The sequence below is a fragment of the Alnus glutinosa genome, chromosome 1, assembly GCF_958979055.1.
Source record: "Alnus glutinosa chromosome 1, dhAlnGlut1.1, whole genome shotgun sequence".
Taxonomy (NCBI): domain Eukaryota; kingdom Viridiplantae; phylum Streptophyta; class Magnoliopsida; order Fagales; family Betulaceae; genus Alnus; species Alnus glutinosa.
In genome coordinates, this window is record NC_084886.1 from 24947163 (window position 1) to 24966291 (window position 19129).

A 19129-nucleotide genomic window follows, 5' to 3' on the forward strand; every position below is an offset into this window, starting at 1 on the left:
TATATATATTTTTTCAAGTGCTGATTTAATGTCAATATTTTATTGTCACGTCATTTAGGTGGGGTGGAATTTACTAAATAATATTATGCATAAAAATATTGTTTGGGTAGTAATTGATCAAAATTTAAGCCTTCATGGCTTAGGAAAAATTGGCTTCATTACGACTTTCTGGATCATAAAATTGCCTCTCAAGCTTGTTTTACACTGAGACTTTTAAGTTGTTTAGATTGGTTTAAAAGGCTGTATTGGGACTCGGGAGATCTCTCTCCATAAAATTCAATCACCAGAAAATTGTAAAAAAAATAAAATAAAATGTCTGGACAGTTTTGGACGGCCTATTGCAACCAATAGCTAGTTATCTTACGAAGTAGAAAAAGATTACTACTAGGGATTATATTTTTATTCTGTGGCTTTTAAAATCATTATTAAATCAAAATCTAATAGAAATAGATTCCAAATCCAATTGCGATAAGCCCGTCTTTCTCATGAGAAAGCAAAAGAAAGACCTTAGGCAAGTCATTTGGGTCCTTTGGCGCGTTTTTTGATGTTATTCACGCTCTTCAAAAATACTGCAAAACAACTAAAATTAAGAGATCCTTCCGGATATCTCATTCCGATGCCTAAGTAAATTTATGAAAGACAAGTATGCTCTATGCATAAAATATTAAGTTTCTGTTTATACTTGTGATATGAGCCTATTTATAGTTTTATTTGGACTTAGGTTCCTTACCAAATTTGGGTTGCGATTCTTTCCCAATTCTCTTTGTAATATGATTCTAAATTTCTAATCCCAGATTGTCAGGGATTAGACTTGAAACGCGAGTCCTATCCCAATTCAACGTGGAGTAGGACTGTCAACCGGATTCTTTGATGAATCTTAATTGGACCCGGATTGTGACTTATATTTCAGATTTCCTGGGTGTGGCTAATATATGAGTTCTCGGGACTTACTGTTCCAAGCCTTAGCTAAATGAGTTAACTCTTGGTCCTAGGACATCTGCATTCCCGGGATTGAATCTGGATGTACCTTTTGTCGCATATTCTCGGGAATAGCTTTTTTAAGGATGACTAGTTTTGGTGTCTATCTCTCAAGCCTTGCCTCCTTCTGAGGCATGAACAATCTTTAGCTTCTTACTTTTTTACTATCTCAGGTATGAAGCTACTGAAGGTTATGCTCCTTAGTAAACTTTGTAATTTCCTTCCAGAATTGTATGATGCCTTTGTGATTCCTGTAAACCTTAATCTGTAAGTCCGAGGGTTAAATCCGACCCTCAAGCCTTTTTCATTTTTCCTTAGGCTTTTCCCTTATCTCCAGGGTAACTCCATGCCTTCTTGTTTTTAATAGCGTTTCACCCTACCTTGTTTTTTTTTTTTATAGGGTTATCTCCCTGCTTTATTTTCTGTGCAGGATTGCCTCCATGGATTTACCTTAGGGTTTTCTCCCAATCTTGTTTTCTCTGCGAGGTTGTCTCCCTGGATTTGCCTTTGAGTTTTCTCCCATCCTTGTTTTCTTTGCAAGGTTGTCTCCTTAGCTTTGCCTTAGAGTTTTCTCCCATCCTTGTTTTCTCTGCAGGGTTGCCTCCCTGGTTTATTCCTTTGTTGTCCCAAAAACCAAACCAGGTTGTCATTCTTGATGAACTTCTCAATTAGCAACCTTAAGGTTATGCACCCCTCGGTGTAATGACCTGCTTGTTCATAGAAATCACAATATTTGTCTTCATTCTTGTAAAGAGGATTACTTGGTATCTTTGGTGGTTGGCAAAACTCTGGATATCATTAGATCTCCATGAAAACTTCTGATATCCCGGTATTGAGAGGCGCAAAGTCATAGTCCTTGAACATCTTTGCCGACCTCTGCTCTTTTCCATCAGCTTTCCTAAACTCTTTCCTTTGCTTTTCTGAGACTATCTCTTGGGGTAGCCTCGAACTAGCCATAGCCTTCAAAGTTTCTTCATGATTGATGAATTCTCCTTCCTTATCCATCAGACCCTGTAGAGTACTTGGTTGCTTCCGAGCCAACTTCTTCATCAAAGGCTCCTTGGGTGTAATGCCCTGATAGTGGGTAGACCATATCCTTGGTTGGATCTTCAACCGCCATCTTCTCCTGGTTGAACTGGGCCATAAACTCCTTAAGAGGTTCATTGTTGCGTTGATGCAATGTTAACAAGTATCCCGAGGGCTTGTTTTGTGTCCGCAAAGCCAGTAACTTCGTTAAGAATATCTTGCACAACTCTTTGAAATTATCAATAGAATTCCGGGGCAGCTTCTGATGTGGTCTTTTGTTTACTAAAATATATCAATAATAAAATTAACTACTCGCAATAGGACGAATCATTGTAGGATAGGGCTATGTTGAGGGTGTCGAACCTCAAGGACTGCAGGGGTATTATTATCAAGCTTATCGAGATTAAATATAACTTAATTAAAAATATGTTTGATTTGGTTTTTTGTTTTCTAAAAATAAACACATAAAAATAAAATACATAAATTTAAAGATAGTAGGGATGAGATAAAATATAGGGGATTGATTTCACCACTCACTGCATAACAATGGTCAATCATAAATTAATAAGAAAAATTCATACTATGCATGATAAAGGGCTCGTCTCACTCGAGTAGTTAAGAAATTACCTCCAAAGAATAAGTATAATCCATCTTCGATTGGCACGGACCGTCCACCTAACCACTAAGATGCGGCACGACCCGTCTTCCCTAGGCATGGACTAGCTACGTCTTTAATAGGATACAAACAATCAATGGAATAGTATAACCCATCTTCAGTTGGCACGGATAGTCTACCTAAATTACACTAAACTAGGGTGTAGTACAATCCGTCTTTCCTAGGCATGGCCTATCTAATCCTCTTGATCATATATCAATTAAAACCGTTGTATAACAATCATTCACATAATCACAGAAAATATGAAGGATTGAGTTCAATCAATATAAAAGACTTTCAAAGATAAGATAAGAAATTCATAATGATTGAATATAAACATTAAGATTAATTCTCACAGTTATATAACCATCATGCATATAGAAAATCCCAAATTAAAATACAATTAAACCATTGTTACTTGGAAAGGGCTACATCAACACCCTATTAGAAATTTAACCGCTCATCGTGGTGCTGGGATGGCCTCCTGCCATGTTCTTCTCCTCTTCAACTTGTCAGGTCTCCAAGAAGAATTTTGTCTAAAGCTAAGCACAAGTACAAGCACAAACACAAGCACAAGCACATTTTATTAATCAAAGACTTACTGACTCGAGTCAAAAAGGTTACGAAGCCAAACTTAGCCATTTTATTAATCAAAGAAAACTTCCACTTTTTGACGCGAACACTCAATGCTTAATGAGGCAAGAGATCTGGTTACTTAGTGAAAAGCTCAAAGTGATCAATATTATTATTATTTTTTTTTTTTCCTTTATGCCGAGGTTATTCGTCTAATAAGTTACCCAATTGCATCCAAGATATTGATAACAGGCATAACTGATTTCAAATTTCATACCCCACAGACTACGTGCTAGTGTGCTTGTAAGAATCAAATTGAAACAAGTAATATCTCATGCTGCCAAAGAAACTAACAAAACTTCTTAATTCCCTAGTCAAGTGATCATGTGTTCATCATGCTAAGTTCACCGATGAAATTCGAATCAGAATTCAAAATCAACAGCATGCTCAAGAATAAAATAGCAAAATATTGGACAGTGTTTCGTTCTTTCATACCCCCAAACTTGAATCACACATTGTCCCCAATGTGTGTATAGAACTGAACATAATAATAAGAGGGTAGGAATACCTGAATGAGCAAATGCAGGGCATATCATACCCCCAAAATTGATTGCAAAAACACATGTCCTAAAAAAGAAAGTGATACTCCAACCAAATACTAGTCAAGTGCAACACATTGTTGTAAAAATATAAACAAAGAATGAAGCAATAATGGATAAGATAAACCTGGAGGGAGATCATGTACCCTGGCCTAATAGAGGACTTGAGCGCATAGGGCTTGTACTCAAACCTATAAAGCTGACTCATTTAGTCAAAATATGTGGGATTCGTCAAGTCGACGGAATCTACATCCTTGATGCGCTCAATGCTCTCTGACCTTTAAATTTAAATTTGAAGCACCAATCTTTTCTTCTCTTGGACTAAAGAGAATAAATTTTACCTACAAAATGGTAATTTCGAATGCCCGCATATCGAGGTAGATCCTTCTGAGTATTCTCAAACAGTTTCTCATCTGGAAGGGAATCATGAACTGGAATAGGTTGAGGAGAATACACAAGGAAGTTTTCTACCTTGATGGTCTCTTTTTGCTCTTCTAATATCCCTAACAAACTACTCTCCTGACCTCTTGGTAAATCACAAGAAATAGGGGCTCAGGGTTCATATGGCGTCTCGAGAATAAAAGTGGATGATAAAGGAGCCTCAGTGCTCACTTCCTTGCCTTTTACCCGATGTAGAGCTTGTGGGGCCTCAATTTGCTCCTCCTTCCTCTCTTCCCCATGAGTTTCAACCACTTCTCCATTCTTCATTGCGGTGGAGGCTTGCTTATGATAAGAAGTACTCTTACCCACCACGTAGTGCCCATCAAGATTGGCCTCTGATTGTCTTTGAAGCTCTTCTTCTTCTATTTGCTTTGCCATCTGCTTCATCTGAAGCTCTAACTTGGCAATGGCTTGGGAGTGAGAGTTCAATGTCTGACCCCGAGATTTCAAATTCTGATTGATCTCACCCATAATTTTCAACATTTGAACTTGAAAGTCAGAACCTGACTGAATAGATGGTGTAGCCTGAGAAGAAGGTTGCCAGTTATCCTCAAAGTCAGCACAATGTAGAGATGATTGCCATTGCTGGTGGCGAGGATGGAAGTTAGATGGTGGATAGGCTGCTTGATCATTGAACTGCGGATATGCCTGATGGTACAGTTCATGAAATTGTGGAGCATAATTTTCAAGAGCTTGAGCTTGCTACGAGATATTAGACTGGCTATTCCATGCCGGGTCATAGGAATAAAAGTAAGGCTCATTCCTCGGTTTAGAGAACTGTGTGTTCATATGCTCATAAGAATAGTTAGAAAATTGTCCTGCAGTAGGACAATCTTTAACATGGTGATAAGGACTATAGCAATATGAACATGGTCCATGAGGTGTTGGAATGCCTCCCCACATGAACTAAATTAACAAAAATAAAAAATAAAAAATAAAATAAAAACAAAGATTGAAAACAAATAAAAAATAAAAATAAAGAAACCAAAATTAAAAAAATAAAAATAAAAACAGAAAAGAATAAAGTTAAATTCAATCTTTAAAACTTAATAACATAACCGTTTGCAGTCCCCGGCAACGGCGCCAAAAATTGATGTGGTCTTTTGTTTACCAAAATATATCAATAATAAAATTAACCACTCGCAATAGGACGAATCCTTGTAGGATAGGGTTATGTTGAGGGTGTCGAACCTGAAGGACTGCAGGGGTATTATTATCAAGCTTATCGAGATTAAATATAACTTAATTAAAAATATGTTTGATTTGGTTTTTGTTTTCTAAAAATAAACACATAAAAGTAAAAGACATAAATTTAAATATAGTAGGGATGAGATAAATAATAGGGGATTGATTTCACCCCTCACCGCATAACAATGGTCAATCATAAATTAATAAGGAAAATTCATACTATGCATGATAAATGGCTCGTCTCACTCGAGTAGTTAAGAAATTACCTCTAAAGAATAAGTATAATCCATCTTCGGTTGGCATGGACCGTCCACCAAACCACTAAGATGCGGCACGACCCGTCTTCCCTAGGCATGGACTAGCTACGTCTTTAATAGGATACACACAATCAATGGAATAGTATAACCCATCTTCGGTTGGCACGGACTGTCTACCTAAATTACATTAAACTAGGGTGTAGTACAATCCGTCTTTCCTAGGCATGGCCTATCTAATCCTCTTGATCATATATGAATTAAAATAGTTGTATAACAATCATTCACATAATCACAAAAAATATGAAGGATTGAGTTCAATCAATATAAAAGACTTTCTAAGACAAGATAAGAAATTCATAATGATCGAATATAAACATTAAGATCAATTCTCACAGTTATACAACCATCATGCATATAGAAAATCCCAAATTAAAATACAATTAAACCATTGTTACTTGGAAAGGGCTACATCAACACCCTAATAGAAATTTAACCGCTCATCGTGGTGCTGGGATGGCCTCCTGCCATGTTCTTCTCCTCTTCAACTTGTCAGGCCTCAAAGAAGAATTTTGTCTAAAGCTAAGGACAAGTACAAGCACAAGCACAAACATCCTTCTCTTGAAGCATAGGGGTCTATTTATAGGGAGCACACAAGTCCTAGAAGCCCTTGGAATTCCAGAAAAATCATCTCTTGAGCCTTCTTGTCCAAGTAGGAGATTGAAACTTCAATCCAAGTAGGAAAAGGATTCCAAATTCGGCAAGAATTGCGGTCTTTTATTGCGGGGCGATTTTGTCATAGTAAACGTCCGAATTTAGGAAAAGTTATTTCTGTCATATTTGTTCTATTTTTTATTAGGTTTCCAAAGCCACCTATTTTATTGCAATATGATATCTGAGCCAAAAGTTATGATTAAAACACTAAGACATGGGCAGAATCCAAATTTGAATCCAATCCGATTTTGACTCTTAATGGAGAAATTCCGATTTAATCATTCACTTGATTTGATTAAACTTAACCATATCATATAGGTCTTATATTATGATTGGTTAAGCTTAAACATATCTTCTAGGTCTTCTCAAAGTGTGCTTTAAGCCCAAAATCAATGAAATTAATTGAATCATTATTTAAAACCTGAAAACAATAAAACAACACAAAATCAAACAAATAACAATGCTAAAGAATTAACATATGCAAGTTAAGGGGCTTGAATGTGTAACATTGGACGCTTATCAGCTTCCTAAACCAATCCCGGTCATTCCCAAAGAAAGTAGGAGGGAACACTCGACACACCACTTTATCGGGTGTTTCATGAAGATCTAGATGAGCTCGAAAATTCTACAAGTGATCAGGAGGATCTCCGTCTCCAACGTAACTCAAGATCTGGGGGACCTTGAACTTCTCGGGTAGCTGGTAGTTTGCTACCAAACTAGTGAACGGTGAGCCAGTACCCAATAAAAGCTTGTCCACCACTATAGATTTGCTTTTATCCTTCCTCTCCACAATGGTTGGCTCTTCCGTTCCTTTGGTCCTTGTGATTATCCTCTTGGAAATTGTTTTCTTGGTGATCGTTCTCCCGACGATCCTCCTTTAGACGATCATGGCCATTGGCATGACTGTTGCGCTCTTCTTCTTCATGCTCATCTCTGTTCAGCTCCGAATGGGATTGTCCCGGAATTCTAAACAGCAACTCTGTGTTCTATTGTGTTAGGGCTTCAAAATCTCTTTCTGATAGATGAATTCTTCTACCTTATCCATCAGGCCCTGTAGGTTACACGGTTGCCTCCGAGTCAACTTCTTCATTAGAGGCTCCTCGGGTGTAATGCCTTGATAAAGGCAACAAAGACCATATCCTTGGTTGGATCTTCAACCGCCATTTTCTCCCGATTGAACCAGGCCATAAACTCCTTAGGAGTTTCATTGTTGCACTAATGCAATGTTAACAAGTATCTCGAGGGCTTCTTCCATGTCTGTAAAGCCAAAAACTCCGTCATAAATATCTTGCACAACTCCTTGAACTTATCAACAAAATTCGGGGGCAACTTCCTGAACCATTCCCGGGCATTCCTAGAGAGAGTAAGTGGTGTTAGTATTTTATATTGGCAATATTCTGATTAACAAAAATACTTTATGTAACGGTTGCTTTTCAACAGGACTATCGATTCTATTCAGAGTCTTCATGTAATATAGACAGTGTCTCTTTTCATGCCATGTGTTGGTCACAAGGTTCTAGAAAATGTCCACAAAGATTCCATGCAGTTTTCAAATTAGAACAGTCGTTTCCTGTGCAACAGTCCGGACGGGACTTTGAAGGCATCCGGACGCCCCTCAGTGTCTAGAAGCTTTAGTGTTGCAGCCGTCCGGACGACTGAACAACACCGTCGGGATGCTAGGTCAAGCTACTCCGAGTTCGAGACGGAGTTGGATTTTAGTCGACATTATTTGGGATGTTTCTGACGTCCAGACGCTACCCAACATTCTAGAATATTCTAGGTTTTCTTTACGGATGCGTAAATGAGTGACAGTGAAGACTGTCCGGACGATTGGTCAAGCCGTCTGGATGTGGTCCTGTTTTGGGAAGAATTGCGCTATTCTAGAATGACGGTCACAGAAGACTGTCCAAACGAGGGTAAGTTACCGTTCGGACGCTACTCACAAGAGTCCAATTTTGAGCATAATTAGGTTTTCTGTAAGCCTATAAATAGATGGCTCTAGGCTTGTAATTGAAGATTCACTAACTCTCTATAATTGAAGATTCACTAGCTCTCTAGCTGTTGCCGGTGTGTGCTCTTTGTTTCGTGTGAAGTTTATCTTAGAGGTCGGCCCTAAGGTAAAGGATTCCATTGAAGACCCCTTCAAGTAGGAGACTTGGTTGGAAGTGTTTCCGATGAGCTTCGTGTCAAAGTTAAAGGTATGACTACTGCATTAGAGGTATGTGAGTACGAGTGTCTTATAACTAGCTTTGTCTTTGGTATAGTGGATATCCTGGGTTTGGCTGCCCTGGAGTGGTTTTTCTCTTCACAAAGTTTCTACTTCATCAACAAATATCTTGTCTCTTTTATTTTTCACATTTAAAATATTTTATTGCACACAAACACACACTTTGAAGTCATTATTTATTTTCAAGTGGGAAGGCCTGGCACGGTACTTCATCGGGTGTCCCGTGAAGATCTACATGAGCTTGAAAATTCTCCAAGTGGTGAAGAGGATCTCTGTCTCCAACATAACTCAGGATCTGAGGGACCTTAAAAGTCAATGAAATGTGGCTCGTGTTTAACACGTCATGTTCCAACTATACGTTTGTAACACCAGAGAAATTAGACCACATAAAATAATGATAAAATTCTTTCAAAATGCAAAAAATAACTCATTAAATGCTTGAATATGAGGTACAAGAACACCCTAAAAAATGTAGGCAAATGAGACACAAAAACATATTGAAATCAAATCAAGCACAGAAGTTAGTGTTGTTGCAAATTGAAGCTTTGTCGATCGAGCTAGGATTTCTTGATCGACCGAGCTAGGGTTTCTTGGTCAATCGAGATAGCGAGTTTTACTACCATTTTGTTACAAAAAAAAAAATGGTGAGTACATTGGTGATTTTTCTCTAAATCCCAATGATTTATGTTGATATTAAAAGTTTGTAATGAATATAAGTGTTATTCATTGATTAAATTATTTGAGCATATGGCATATGAACTTTTACATGCTTATTGTGATTATGTGTATTGGGCATGTGAAAGGTCCTTAAATTAAATTGAATATGATCTATGGTATGAGTAATAGGATTATCACACAAGGTCTTAGTCCATAAACCTTGCAGTTTTAAATCTTTAGCTGTTCGCAGTTGGTAATCGTGATGCCCCAAATGAAAACTAACAATTTTACAAATTAAAATAAGTAGGTGAACTTTGACATAACCATCATCCTTTTCCCTTTAAGAACGTTCGAAGTTCCCTTCACGAACGAACAAAATTCCCATTAAGAACGTTTGAAGTTCCCATTGAGAACGTTTGAAGTTCCCACTGCAAACGTTCGATGACTACTATGTGTCAAGAGGCACATCTCACACCTTCTGTATGTGTGTTAGATCGTACAAAGAACGTTCGTCTAACCCTAAATAGTTCACGAACGTTCGAGCCTCGTGTACTGAACGTTCGACATATGACAATCAGCTCATCCTTATCTTCTGCATTTTCCCCCTATAAATACTCTCTTTCCCCTATGTCTTCCATGCACTTTATCCATCCCATTTCTTGATAGAGAGAAGTTTTAGAGAGAGGGAGAATTTTTTAGGATAATTCACCTCACTAAGGTAACCATCGATACCTAATCTTTCATATTGTTTTTATGAGCTTTTACAATTTAAGCATGTAGGTTTTGAGGAAATATAAAGTTCACTGTTGTGAGTTTAAAGTACTTGTAAGGGCACGAATCATATACAATATAGTATGTGTGCAAGTGCGAGATCGAATCCACAGAGAATTGTATCGCGAAAATTAAATTTTATTTAAACTAATTATATTTTAACCTAGTGTCGAATTTTTTGGGGTTTAAACATGCAAAATAATAAACAAAATAAAAACTGATTAAGAACAATTGATAAAAAAACACTAAGGTTTTAGAATCCATCTCACCAAATCAAACACCATATTCTTGTATTTTACTCATACATCCGACAAACAAATAAGCCTTATACATTGTTCAAAATTCCATAAAAATGCATATTAAATCATTCATTGAATCCAACCATTAAACAAATCACAACGAATACCCAATTGAAATCAAATCATCTAATGTATCCGTTTCATAAACAAATCACAATGGATATCCTCTTTCAATTGAATGATTCGATGTATCTATCGGTTGAAACACATCAAATATCCAACTTTTAACAAATGATCATTCAATCAAAAGACATAAATCAATTACTTAAATTGGACTTGAACAATATTTTGATAAACATCGGAATTGTATAAATAAAATAACAAGAATGTGAGTGTTATCAATGGCGAGGTTTCATATTCTACCTTAGTTGAAGATTTAGCCTCTCATGACTAAATTCAACATTCTAAATTGAATTGAAAACATAAAACTACGAATGACTTACAAAAACAAGAAGCCGTCTATCTCCAAGAGAAAACAAAGAGAAAAACGTCTACTAAAAATAATATGATAGTGCGCATCCCACCATGTTTTATTTCTCTTCAACTCTTCAAGCCTTCAAGAAATATTATAAAAGTTAGCTCTAGGTAGCAGTGTATCTTTTTTTAATGTTTAGATGCATATTTATAGGGATTAGGAGAACCCTGAAAGCTCTAGAAATACTAGAAAGATCGGAGGTTAGTCTCCTAGTCTGAGTAGAAAACTGAAAATCCAATTCAAGAAGGAAAAAGATTCTAAATTCGTTCAGATTTGCGGTCCTTTACTGAGGGACGATTTTGACATAGTAAACGTCCAAATTAAGAAAATTGTATTTCAAACATATTTGTTGCTTTTTTTATTATCTTTCCAACGCTGCTAATTTCATTGCAATATGATACATGAACAGAAAGTTATGATTAAAATACAAAGACATGCTCATTCTGGATTCTTTCCAAAAATAACAGATTTCGCCGACTTCTCTTTTCTTAAATTCAAAATTGATTTGGAGTTAAATATTTCCAAAAAAGAGTTTGGCACTTCGTTATAATCTTGGAATATGATAGATTTTCTTCCAAAACCTGTAAAATACAAGAAAACACAAAAACAATACAAAACATCAAACTATAAGAAAACTAAGAGATTAACATATGTTAATTAAGGGCTTTGAATATGCAATATTCAACATTTATCACTCCTTCAAACTTATATATTGCTAGTCCCTTAGCAATACAAAACAGAAAATAAACTGAAAAACAACAAGATAAATCCTTTTTTCGTGGGATGTACTATTGCATTTAGTATATGCAAAAGCCTTTCAAACCCCTATGACTCTCTAGTGGTTGAGTGAAGTCCCATGAGGGTTTACCAAAAATGATACCCACAAACATTTTAAAGCACTATCTTTTTTACAAACAAGGACTTCCACACAAACACATGGTTCATACATCATGAGCAAGCTTAACAACGTGAATATCACAATCACATTATTAGGACATAAAAACTCCTTAAACTCATAGCTAGAAAAATTGAGACAACACATGTTCCAATAAGTGCAAAGTGAGATTAACATAAACTCATGAGGTTTCAATTTTTCTCAAAACTTGTGTACCCAAAAATTTATAGGAATTCTATCAAATGAAAACAATTAAGGGTTAAATCAAAATGTACATTTTTTTTTTTTTGTTTTTAAGTGTAGGTTGTGCAATGCTTGACTCTCTTAAACTTTCTAATTGAACTATGTAACTATTGGTTTTTAATTATTGGCAAATTCGGTGTCAAAACTTAATTGGTTTATTCAATAAAGGAAAGAGCCAAGTAAGAAAGAATATTGCAGAGTATTCCTCAAGAAAAGAAAAGAGCCAAGAAAGAAAGAATATTATAGAATATTCTTCAAAAAAAATGAAAGAACTTAGTGGAGAAAATATTGTAGAATATTAATCTATTAAGGAAAGATATGTAATGTGAAAAATATTTTACATATTTTATTGTATCTAATTGGTTCTTATTCTGTTGATAAAAAGATTCCATATCAGGAATTTCCATAACAGGGACACCGTAATTGAGAAGACTTTCAGATATTATTGCAGAATTAATTCCAAGATGGAAATGGCTCAACAAGGAAGTAATCTGCATAGTTTGGCATTGAAAATGCAATTTCCTGAAGAAGGAAAGCATCTAGAAGAATTTACAACTCAGCAAAAGTTGATTCCCTAGTTGCCGTCCGGACGGCCTAGTCATACATCCGGACACCCATCAGTGTCGAGAAGCTTTTGAACAGCTCTAGCATGCATCCATCCGGACGTCAAGGCAACACCGTCCAGACGCCAATCAGAGTTCGAGAAGTAATTAGTTTTCCTTTGCAGGCACAGATTGGAAAGACAGCTTCAGTCCATCCGGATGACAGGGCAACACCGTTCGAACGAGATCCTTGATAAGGAAATTACATGCAGACAATTTGCATCTGTCTGGACTTCAGGGCAACACCGTTCGAACGCGGTCCTTGATAAGGGAATTACATGCAGACAATTTACAACCGTTCGGACTCTAGGGCAACACCGTCCGGACTCGACCTTAATATGGAAACGCGTAAAGCGCGTTATGGAAAGGCGGTTGCACAGTTCATTGTCCTGATGCTCTATGCTTCCGTCCAAACGCGGCCTGGTGAAATCAGAGACAGACTCGTTTTAGGTCTTCTAAGCCCTATAAATAGAGGCCTCTAGATATGTATTATTTACAGAATTCGGTAGTAAATTCTTTTGTACTAAGAGAGGGTGTTTAGGTAGAGATAATGATATGTGCTAGCTCTCTTAGGGTTGTTCCTGTGTGATTTGTTCAACTTTGAAGTCTAGCTTAGGGAGGAGCCCTAAGCTAAAGCAATTTATTGAAGACCCCTTCAAGTAGGAGACTTGGTTGGGAGGCCTTCACGTTGGGTTACGTGTCAGAGTGCAAGATACAATCGCTGCATAAGGTTATGTGAATGTTACTGTCTTGTTACTAGCCTTGTCTTCTGAATAGTGGAATTCCTGAGTTTGGTAGCCCCAGAGTGGTTTTTCTCTTAATTGAGTTTCCACTTTGTTAACAAAATATCTGTCTTCTTTAAATTTCACATTTTGATATTTTGTTACACATTGATCACACATACACGGTAAATTAGAAGTCTCTTTATTTTTCAATTGGTATCAAAGGGGGTACACTCGTGTTTGTATTAATTTCCTGAGTGTGATCCATATTTTTGTTGACTTCTTTTATCATTGTTGGAGAAATAATCAGCTCCAAAGACACGTGGGCCTAAGGTAGTATCGGGGGCTGAGCCCATCAGGTTGACCCGGCCAGATCAGACCTAAGTAAAAGACCATTCGTTATCTCCAAAAAGACACATATCCCAAATATATCAAGATAGACTTCTATCCCATCAAATATGGGATAAGGTACCTAATAGAATGACATTAGCTAAAGAGAGTGTCATGTCCAGTTTGGACTCTACTACCCAATTTGAATTCTATGAAGATAAGATTAAAGACTATGTGATCTAGGACTCAGACTCCTAATTAGATTATGCTCCAAGCACTCCAGTAGTTTCATAACTGTGAACTGTGAGTCTATAAATAAGACTACTGCGTCAGGTATTAAAAACAAGCAGATTCTCTGTGCTTTTGAGATTACATATATTTTCCAGAAAATTAGTTTGAACTGACTTAGTCATCGGAGTGGGGGTCCGGTCGGCACCCCCATAGTCCGACGAGCTGTTTATTATTTTGCAGACTACGAGGAAAGCGAAGATTAAGGAAGGCAACAAATCATAAGGCAACACGTCACCGTACCGGAAACTGTACCAACAGTTTGGCGCCGTCTATGGGAACGACGAATCGTTTCTTGCAAAAAAAAAAAAAAATCCACAACGGTGACTACACGATCAAATCACGAGGATTGAAGATTCTCGTCTTTAAAAATCACGGCTCAAATTGGCCGGATTTTTCTTTCTTGAAGATCCTCAATCTGTGTCCGCCGACACAAAGTCAAAATTCTTCCCTGTGGATACACAAGATAAGTCCATACCTTTCTTTTTATTCCGATTTGTTAAATTGTGGAAAGAAATTCATGGTGTGGATAACTATTTGTGCTATGATGAAATCCAATAATGAGAAATTTTGGAGTGTCAGATCTGAAACTCTATTTAGCAGGAGACAAAGATCAAATAATTATTGTGCCCTTGTGCGTTTACAAGCGCTTTGTTAAAAAACATGAAGCCTTTCAACTATACTATGAGTTTTGGTTGGAATGATGCTTCTCTTCTAATACTTGCTGATTTTTGATATTTTTTATTGGCACTAAAAGACTAATAATTGGGTTTATAAAAGAAGAGTGATGGTTTGAACTTTTCAAGCCTTGATTTCACGTAAAAGTTTAAAAGTTCTTAGCCCATGCCTTTCCTCTTATTAGAAAGAGATTTTTGAGTCAATAAAAGTATATCTCTAGATCTGGTTTTTAGCGTCAAAATTAATTGCTAACAACAAGGCATGTTGCTCGTCTATAGTATCGGCAATGTGTTTGTTAACCTTCTCTGCAGAGATGACAAGAAAAGACCAAGAGATGAAAGCAGATATTTCCTCCAAGTCAGATCTCCCACTTCTGGTAAATCCAAACAAGACAAAGGAAATCATGGGTCAAAAAGAAAGGGGATTTTGGGATCTAGCAGGCCTGGTTCAGAAGGCCCAAACGGGTCAGTCCAAAAAGAAAAAACAAAAGAAGAAAAGAAGAAGAGGCAACCACGTTGCTCTTCCCTTGAAACTACATCAACAAGCTTTGGGAAATCAACAACCCGATCTTGAGTACAGATTCGCCTTGCCAGGTGCCTGGGGTTCCCCGCCTCTAGGAGATATTCAACGACCAGTCAAGGCGAGAATCATCCGAAGCCCCTGCTTGCATTCAAAGATCCAGAACCCACCGAGAATCTGTAAACAAGAAAGCAAACCCGAGACTTCATATGAGATACTTCTCTGACCTGAGCCAAAAGTTCGAGACTCCGAGCATCAAGTCACGACTCGCTGAGCGTTGCTGGAGCATGGAGCCACCTCAATGATTGGACCGGAATGGCACAATCGAGGCAGTCCCAGGACCCTTCGGAAAGTACCGCGGCCTCGATGTCCTTCTTCATTCAATATATGGCCGTGGACTCATGGTCCGAAAAAAAAAAAAAAAAAAAAAAAAGAGAAGAAAGAAGGTGAAACCAACCCGGTCCGGTCCCTAGTTCCTTCTCTGAAGAAGCTGATGGGAACGAGATCAAAACCCTCATCAAAGGGAGATCCAACAGGAGTCGAAATTGGCGGAGAGCGAAACCAGAATCTGCTTGATTTCGAAGTCTTCAACGCGGCGCAGAACCCAGGGCTCCGAGGTCAACAAAACCCAGAATGTCTCCACCTCAGATCAGCCTTCGGATCAGGTGCTGATCGGGTCGTTGTCTCAAAGATCCGGTCTCCCCAGCCCCCCAGATGGTCATCGAAAGCATGTTGTTTGAGCTCCAAAGGAAGATCCACGCCGGCTCATCTCGGGTCAAGTTCAGATCCTCCATCCTCGGGGTTATGAATTAGAACCCATTCTAATCAATTCCAGTGGGGCGGATGAAGAATTGCGGCATTGTCACGGAGAGCCCAATCCCGATCGTGAAGAATTTGTGGGTCTTAGTAAGAGAAAATTGAGGAGCAAGATTAGCCTTCCCTGTCTACCTGAACCATCCAATTCGTGTTGTAGAGAAAATAAAACATGAGCCCGACGATTCCTATTTTTGTCACGAACCTCAAGAAGATTGCCACAGCATGGCTGCAAGGCCTAATCCGACGGCTCAAACTAGGGAGACGACCATGGGAATTCTGGCTTTTTCCAGCCGGTTGGCACTTATTTTGTTCCCAATTCTTGTTGAAACTCCAAGACTGAGAGCTGAGGGAAAAACGTAGACGAGAGAGGTCTGGATGAGAATTCCCATGCCCAGAGATACCCGTGAGTCGTGGGCCACGACGCTCCAGTTCATCGAGGAAACAATGAGAAACGTAGGAGCTGTAAAAAAAAAAAAAAAAAAAGAAAGAAAGAAAGAAAGAAAAAAAAAGGGTATACCCCGAGAAGTTAGATTCAAGGTGTTTTACCGAGGCGAAAGTTAGATCTGAGGTGTTCTACACAAGTGAAAAGTTAGATCCGAGGTAATTTACGGAGGGGAAAGTTAGATCCGAGGTGTTCTACCGAGGGGAAAGTTAGATCCGAGGTGTTCTTCCGAGGAGAAAAGTTAGATCCGATGTGATTTACCGAGGAGGAAAGTTAGATCCGAGGTGTTTTACCGAGGAGGAAAGTTAGACCCGAGGGTGTTCTACCAAGGAGAAAAGATAGATCCGAGGGTGTCCTAACCAAGTGAAAAGATAGATCCGAGAGTGTTCTACCAAGGTGAAAAGATAGACCCGAGAGTGTCATATCGAGAAGAAAGTATAATCCGAGAAGTTTGATCCGAGGGTGTTCTACCGAGGTGAAAAGTATGTACCGAGATGACACATACCGAGAGTATTATCCCGAGAAGACTATGCCCAAGCTCCTAGTTCCAAATGGCACACTTTGAGGACCCCTCTAGATTTGCCATCCTCCTAAGTGCACAAGTCACGTGCCGAGGGTCCAGTTTGAGGAACTCTCCCAAAGAGCACCATATCGAGTGGCGTGTAGGATAAGGAGCTCCAAGTAAGACAGTCCATCTTCATTGAATTCACCAGATAAGTTCATACTCTTCTTTTACAACTATGATTTATGTTAAAGTGAGGATAAATGTCGGTTTTTATTTTATCAACCAGGAAAAAAATATATATATATATGTTTGCATGCACTTGTACACTTTGCCGAAAAAAATAAAATAAAATATATATATATATATATATATATTTTGATAAAATAGACTCATATGTTGAGGCCTCACTCCTGCCGTGAGTGAAAGGATCACAAAATCATCCCGACGGATGAAAATGATATATAGTGCTACTGTGCATTCTGCTATTTTATTTTAGTATATGCTGTGCTTTGTTAACCCTTTTCGCAGAAAAGATATAGGGAGACAACCCTGTAGAGAAAACAAGGAAAGTCTCTCGGTCAATCCAACACCAAGAGCCAGGGAGACAACCCTGCAGAGAAAACAAGGAAAGTCTCTCGGTTAGTCCAACACCGAGAGCCAAGGAGACAACCTTGCAGTGAAAACAAGGAAAGTCTCTCAGTTAGTCCAACACCGAGAGCCAGGGAGACAACCCTGCAAAAAAAAAAAAAAAAAAAACAAGGAAAGTCTCTCGGTTAGTCCAACATCGAGAGCTAGGGAGACAACCCTGCAGAAAAAACAAGGAAAGTCTCTCAGTTAGTCCAACACCGAGAGCAAAGAAGAACAGACAGTCCCCATGTATTGATTGATCTCTGCAAAGAATAAAGCAGCAGTCCGAGACAGAATGGAAGCACTTCTTCATCAAACTTCTCCAAAGATGATCAAGCTACATCAGCGTCCATCTGACTCCTCCCCTCGAACGACTCGAAAGAGTTATGGTGGGGATGCTCAGGAAAGAAATCCGCCCGAATCCTTTCCTCAAACAACCTGAAAGGGTCATGGAAAGGATACAAAGGGTTGAAACCCCTCGGTTGGGGGTTTCCGAAGGATGAGGACTAGGATCCACCCGATTCCTTTCCTCGAACAACCCGCAAGGGTCATGGAAAGGATACAAAGGGTTGAAACCCCTCGGTTGGGGTTTTCCGAAGGATAAGGCTAAGGATATCCAGAAAAGAATCCGCCCGGATCCTTTCCTCGGACAACCCGAAAGGGTCATGGAAAGGGCACAGAGGGTTGAAACCTCCCGGTTGGAGGTTTCCGAAGGATAAGATTATGGATATCCTGATTAGAATCCGACCGAATCCTTTCCTCGAACAACCCGAAAGGGTCATGGAAAGGATTCAATAGGAAGAAACCCCTCGGTTGGGGGTTTCCGAAGGGATAAGATTAAGAATTGGCCCGGGTCCCTTCCTCGAACGACCCAAAAGGGTTATGGAAAGGATACCAAGGCGAGATTGGAGATCGTCAGGAAGGCGAAGATTCAGAAAGATAAAGCTGTTGCAAAGGAAGGTAAAACTTCAGTATGACAGAGCTTCAGGAAAGATTCAGAAAGGTAAAGCTTCAGAAAGATAAAGCTTTAGAAAGGTAAAGCTTCAGAATGATAAAGTTTCAGGAAAGATCCAAGAAGATAAAGATTCAGGAAGACAGATCTCTACGAAGATAAGGCTTCAGGATGATAAAGCTTCAGGAAGGTAAACAAGAAGGAAAATCTTCAAGAAGATAAAGATTCAGGAAGACAGATCTCTACGAAGATAAGGCTTTAGGATGATAAAGCTTCAGGAAGGTAAACAGGAAGGAAAAGCTTCAGAATGATAAAGCTTCAGGAAGGTAAACAGGAAGGAAAAGCTTCAGGATGATAAAGCTTCAGAAAGGTAAACAGGAAAGAAAAGCTTCAGGATGATAGAACATCAGGAAAGATTCAGAAAGATAAAGATTCAAAAAGATAAAGCATCAAAAAGATAAAGCTTCAGAAAGAGTTTCAGGAAAGATTCAGGAAGATAAAGCTTCAGGATGATAGAACTTCAAGAAAGATTCAGAAAGATAAAGATTCAGAAAGATAAAGCATCAAAAAGATAAAGCTTCAGAAAGAGTTTTAGGAAAGATTCAGGAAGATAAAGCTTCAAGGATCACAAAGCTTTAGGATGACAAAGGTTC